Here is a 6,634-nt window from a genome sequence, read left to right on the forward strand (position 1 = left end):
ATAAATAAACGTTAAATTAGGTAAAAGGTGGTAAAAAGTACAAGGACCACGTACAGTGTACAGAAAATTCGACGAAACACGATATACAAAGGTAAATTGTTACATGAAAAACACAAACAAAAATTTGTAAAACACGTGCATATTAAAAAGACGTCACAGATATCATAACCTATTTTGGCAGGTCCAAAGGGGCCTTTTTTGTATTTTTCGCTTAATAGCACACGACGCAGCCGAAAGCCAATCCGGACAGAAGAAAGCGATCTGAATACCTTACATCCGACCGATTTACCACTCTGGCTTTGCGAAGGTCGCCTCGATTGGCAACCTCAAACTGCTGATCGTGGGCTCTGCCGGGACGCCGGACAAGAGCCTATGATAACCGGAATGGGACTGAAAACATCCGCCCTGCAATGCCATTCACCGAAAACATCCGCCATGCAATGCAGTTCACAGAAACTACGAATTCGTGTCCCGGATTCAACGGAAGCCCAAAAAGTTGATCATCCGGCCAAGTGTGCTAAGCTAACCGCAAGTATAAGAAATATCAGTGACGTCGGTTGGGAACATCTTCGTAAATGAACCCTAACAATGCTGCGGCCAAGAAATGTGATCAATCAGCTGTACAAAACCTAATGAAACGCGTCAAGTCGAAAGTCCGAGAATATTACCAATAATTACTTTTTTACTTGTATTTCTTTATAAACGGTATAAATAAATTTTTTAAAACACTTACGAACTGTTTCTTTGTTTGAATCATCAATACAATGAAAAAAAATATTTATAACTTATTTTGGATACAATCCTTATGTTGTCTAGGTGACAAATAATCTAAATGGAAGGAAGTTGCGATTAGTTTATGTATCACGGAAGTATCACCCGGCCCGGATTTGGCTGTTGGATCTGTTCCGGCTGAGCTGATCGACTCACGTGACGTGATTTTAGATCCCAAACAATGACCTTGTAGAAAACAAAAATGTATCTCATTTTCTCAAAGGTTTCCTTCGCTATTTTGTCATTCACTCGGTTATCATCCGTTATCAACCGATTCTATTTATCAGCACAGTCTGCAACCTTCGGCTCTGCTTGGTTTGACCTGTTCATCCTCGGGGCTGGATGTTGTAGCGTGATGTAGAGCTAACCGTTGTCTGGGAGTTGAAATGAAGGGATGTTTATCCGATCCGTTTTCATCCTAATTGTTTTTGCTCACCTCCAGCCGACGCGGAACGACCCGGTCCTTTATAGGTTACGGCTTCGGGATGCAACTGATTACGTGAAATATTGTTGTTTCGGTTTTTTTTTATTTGTTTACGTTTACACATGTGTTTTCGTTTGACAGGTATTACGCTCTTAATTATAAACATTGAATGTTGGATCGAATTAACACAATCACTACACGCTCACAACTAAATAGCCACAAATAATAAATTACAATGCCACAAAGGATTATTTTATCACCGCTACTCTTTTTGATCATAATGGATGAGATCTTAACTGGATCGATTAACTGTAGGCCAAACCGAGAATTGTCGTGGAATCCTAAGACAACGGAGTAACTGAACGACCGTAACCTGACAGACGATATTTTTTTGATCGCCCAAAGACAGCAAACTCGATGACCTCACCAAAAGCTCCTAAGCAGCAGGTCTTGAAGTCAATGTCGGAAAGACCAAGACGATGGAGATCAGCACAGAAAATCCTTCCAATTTCGTGGTAGCTGGGCCAGAGATTGAGAAAGTAGAGTGCTTCTAGCAATTTGGTAGCCAGATGCAAGTTTTTTGAGAATTGCTGCCTGCGGAGTATCATCCGCGCTTCGTAGCCTGGTCACTGGATCTCAAACATGGAACTACATCACCGGTGTCATCAATAGGCACTAGAAATCGAGATTCGGGAAGTAAGTGGAGATGGATTGGGCTCACGCTGCTCTCTGCTGAAAATAAGATTTTTAGGAGGTGCTTGACTGGAATCCACGTGGGCATCGATTAAGAGGCAGGTCCAGAAGCTCTGGCAGCAAGTGAAGGCGCTGGATCCGGAACGCCAGCAGTGGAGATCTATTATGTTGGTCCTATGCGTCGGACAATCGACGCCGGACCCTTAGGTACATACATATAGGTAGGTACATAGGTATTTCTTTCTTTGAAAGTATGACGATCAAATAAATCGTTTTCAAAATATGTACACGCATTCAATTTCATAAGACATCAACGTTGCAACGACCACGTGCTCTGCTCAGAATTGAAGACTTAATTGACTTCAGATGACGAAGGCTTCCTTACAACACAAAACATGTGTTTCCATTCAATTTGCATTGACCCATAAAAATCGGTAATCTTGTTTAAAAAAATTAACCAGACCTTCCACGTCAACCTATGAGGACAATTTTGGTCCCTGAAATTCCAAATCAACCGGTCAATGAAACGGACCGACACCAGCGAGAGGTTGAATGGGAGCTTAACTCAGGACCAAAAAAAAAACACTCCGCAGGAGGTTGATCCTGGTGACGAGATAATCCCCATTCATAAATAAACACTTTATGGCTCCTAATTTAGTCCACTCTCTTCATCCAATTGCTTCGCCGCCCTTCAATGGACGACATCATGCCAAAAGCGGAGCTTAAAACATCAAAGAGTATCGGGGCGACTTTTGAGAAAAAAAGGCACCCAAGGTGTGAATGAAAAACAAGAAAATCGGGAAAGCAAACAGGCCAAATCTGATTACAGATTAGAGATCCAATGAGCTGCAAAAATTTGAAGTAAAAAAAAAAACAAACCTAACAGAGACTGAAAAAATGTGGAAAAACTTTGCATTTCAAAAACGAAAATGACAACATTAAACAATCGAGCAAACCCAACTGTAAAGAGAGCGAATCGAAACGGCAAATGTCAAAACGGCATTTGCTTCGGTTCAGTTCAATTGCTTTGTCATGACGTGTTTATTCATACCTACTTGTTGGAAATGGTAGAGAAGAATTATTGCCGAGTCCGTCAGTTTTGAATACAAAAAATAATAACACAATCGACGGACATATGGTACGAAACGATTGGGTTCAGCTTTCTTTTTCATCGACATGCGAATAATTTGTCCTAGCTTCTGGTTGTTAAGGAAGGACGTCTCGGCAGCTGAAATGGACACAAAATGATGCCAATCTAGGAGTTGTGAAAGATGTATGCTAATATTGTGTTCCATTAGTCCTCGGGTATCAGGGACCTCTGGACTCAGAATTAAAAATTATTAAAAAAAAACTTGATCAAATTCAGAATCTGGATCACGAAGGAGTAGGCCTTGGCTTGAACGCAGTGCACACGTTTTTAATCTCGTCCGTCGATTTTTTCAGAAAATTAAGTGTTTCTGGTGAAATTATATTGAGAATTAACAATATAAGGCTCTGGGAGTGTTGATAAAAGATGCCTTAAAGTGGACAAGTCAAATCTTGGGGTGCATCCACTGGATGACAATGGAAAATCCGAAGGTGATCGAAAAAGGACGGTTTTTTTTGTGTTGTCGTCTTTCAGGTCGTCGTCTTTGCTCTTCGATTTGGTTTTCCGCGTGGTTTGATTATGGTTGTCTGAATCATTAATAGTTGAGTAAGTGTGATCGTCAAGGCAGGATGAATATTTCGAGCCGCGTTCCGCTAAAGTACTGCACGGAACTGGAAATCATTGAGAGCAGACTGGAAAGAGGAATTCATCATCAATTAACACAGGCCAGATCTTTTACTTTTATTTGGTGAGTTCATTCCATGATGTTTATTTTACCTTACATGAAGTTAAATAAGGGTAGATTCTGAGTGTTTCCACCCTTAATTCTCCAGCTTCAGGCTTCATTTCAATATTATCGACTGCAGGGAATCGATTTCTGGCATAGCAATTTGCAGAATTTTGTTCATTCATAGTAGAGTGTGTTATATTATATGCTTCATTTTTACCAATTGCTGGTTGGTTTGAAAATTCTTCCAAGAAGTTCAATTTTTAGCTTTGGTGACCAGGATACAATTGAACCAATTTAAAGTTTTGAATTTGGAGATTATTATTATAGTTTATTTATTTCAATTTGTTACTGATAAATTAGCAGCGGCTAGACCAGCCAAGGCAAGGTACTCTAAGAGTACGGAACCTCAGGGCCGGCTGGCTACTGGGTAACCAAGGACTTTTACGGATAAAACACAGAAAATCGGAAATTTCATGTTTCTATGGTTTTTTTTATTTAAAGTTTTCTTGTGGCGTGTTATCTGCTGTTGCTGTTTTGTCGCGACGTCGCAGTTCCGGAAATCCAATTCCGGAAGCAGGAGGGCCGTCGATTTAAGGGCGTATCGACGGGGGGCCGAAACCGTCGGCGCCAGCGGGCGTTGCTGGACTCGGTCGTTGCAGGCGTCTTCCTTCGTTGGCTATTAATCGGCCTGCCCACGAGAGTGCCCCGTATCCGGGCAGGCCGAGAAGGGAAGTCCTCCTTAAGAATGATGTCCTGCTATAAGATGTATTATGAAAATCTAGATGTTACAATGAACAGAAATAAACTTAAAAAACAATTCTTCCGGATTAATTAGGCATAGTATATAACTAGTTATAAACGTATTTGTAAATGAAACGGTCTACAATTGATTGACGACAATAAATAAATAAATAAATAATTAGGGATCCGCAGAACCAGAGGACGAAGATGCTGGTCCTTTACGTATTAGGCGCGATACCACAAAGGGTCTGCGGGCCGAACCGTGAAGAGATCAAACCGGTATTCGGGTGAATTCCGTGGACGTTCACAAACACTTTACAGAAACTTGACTACACTCAAGGACGCCTGGTACAGAAGAAAATCGAAAAACGGAAGCAAGCTTCCTTTTCGGTTTTTTCATTTCATTTTCCAAGTATTCCTCCTTTCCTCCTCTGTTAGTTGACAGCAGCCAGCAGTAAAATGTAGCCTACTGTGGTGCTATCTTGTTGTGAGACTTGACAAGGAACATGAATTTTCTAGAGATAAACAAACAAAACTACAAAATTAAAACAAAAATCAAACGATTTGTAACCAACCGGTTACAAATTATAAGGGTTAATTTAAAAAAAAAAACCTTTAGAGTTCGTAACAGATCTCGAAAGGTTTATGTTCTTTTAATATTTTCCTATTCTCTTTTTTATTTTCAAGAGCGAGTAAAGGCGCTTTATCCTTGGTCGATGACCAGAAATGATTGTACATCGAAATCCAAAACAATTCAATGAAAATGAAAAAATCTAAGAATTTGAAAATCATTATATTTATTACAACACTTCAATAAATTGCATGTATTCTTGGGTTTTGTGATTTCTGTGTACAAAATGGATCATTTCCAGCCACTGGGTTCCTCTCCTGTGATTTGTGGAGTTACTTCATATAACGCATGGTTTTTCCATCAAGAAGCATTTTTCTTAGCATGCTTCCAACGATGGCCCTTCGAAACGTATGGTACTGGTTCCTCGTTTCTTCTGTTCCTGTGTTCCAGATGTCTCTGCGTTCTCTGCTCCATGGTAGGCCCAACCATTTTATGTTTTTCATCATTTTAATGTTTTTATGTTAAAATGATAAAAAGCATGAACAAAGACAAGAAGAATAGTAACTCACTTTTATTATTCTTTGGGATTCGGACATAAGTTCTGGCTGTGGAAGTACGATTAGTGATTAGTGATTAGTGAATCAAATTCAGAATCTGGATCAGGTTTAAGAACCAAAATTTACAATCAAAATCAGAAATAGAATTCACATTAAGAACTAAAATTCAGGAAAATTCTTAATCATTGAATTCAATTTGCAAATTTCTAATTAGGACTCCCAAAAACTTTTAATCCGAGCCAACAAAAAAGACGAAAGAAAGATGCTTCTAGTAGGTAGGCCATCCGATAAAATTGAAATCAACACCTCTCGATGCCATCCATTGATGGCATTATTCGCCTGGCCAGACAGACTGACGCTCGTCTTTTCTTGCTGGGTCCTTTTGCCTTTATCTTCCTCACTCAAGAAGGCAAGTAAGAACGCAACAATCCCTTTCCGTTTTCTCAATTCCACAACCACATTTTCCCATTCTTGCTCCGCCTGAAAAGGATAGGATCCTGGTTTTGTGACTTTCGTTCGTTCGAGTGGTCCTTCTGCCTGATGCCTATTTAGCATTGTGGCGTTGATCTGCGGTTTCGAATGCAACCGCACCAGAAAGAAGGTTCTCGCCGTCGTCGCTTTCACTTTTATCATCTTCTCGCGCGACATTTATCAAGCTGAAATTTAGCAGAAAAAATTAGATAAACGAGCTCGCCGTTTGAGACCATCGTCATTCAGCATCCCTCGACTCGGTGGCTGTCAAGATAGCACAAGATTAACTAGCCGGAAAGGATAATAGAATCTACCTGGATGAATCCTGGTGGAGGTAAACGTCATTTTGTTCAAACAAAAACTGCATCAATTCCTGCTGCGGCGAGGGAAATTTATTGCATTTTCCAGCTTTAATATTGCACCACTTTCTGGTGCTAGGCTAGCTTCCTTGTCGAGGATCCTCAGCCGGGGGTTGGTGTAACTAATTAAATTTTTCGCTCCGCTGGAGTAACACTTCTTTAAGATTTCTGTTCACAAACGGATATCTTACTCGATAGAAATGCTCTGCGACATTTTGGAATACATTTTT

This window comes from Uranotaenia lowii, chromosome 1 (genome assembly GCF_029784155.1).
Source record: "Uranotaenia lowii strain MFRU-FL chromosome 1, ASM2978415v1, whole genome shotgun sequence".
Classification (NCBI taxonomy): domain Eukaryota; kingdom Metazoa; phylum Arthropoda; class Insecta; order Diptera; family Culicidae; genus Uranotaenia; species Uranotaenia lowii.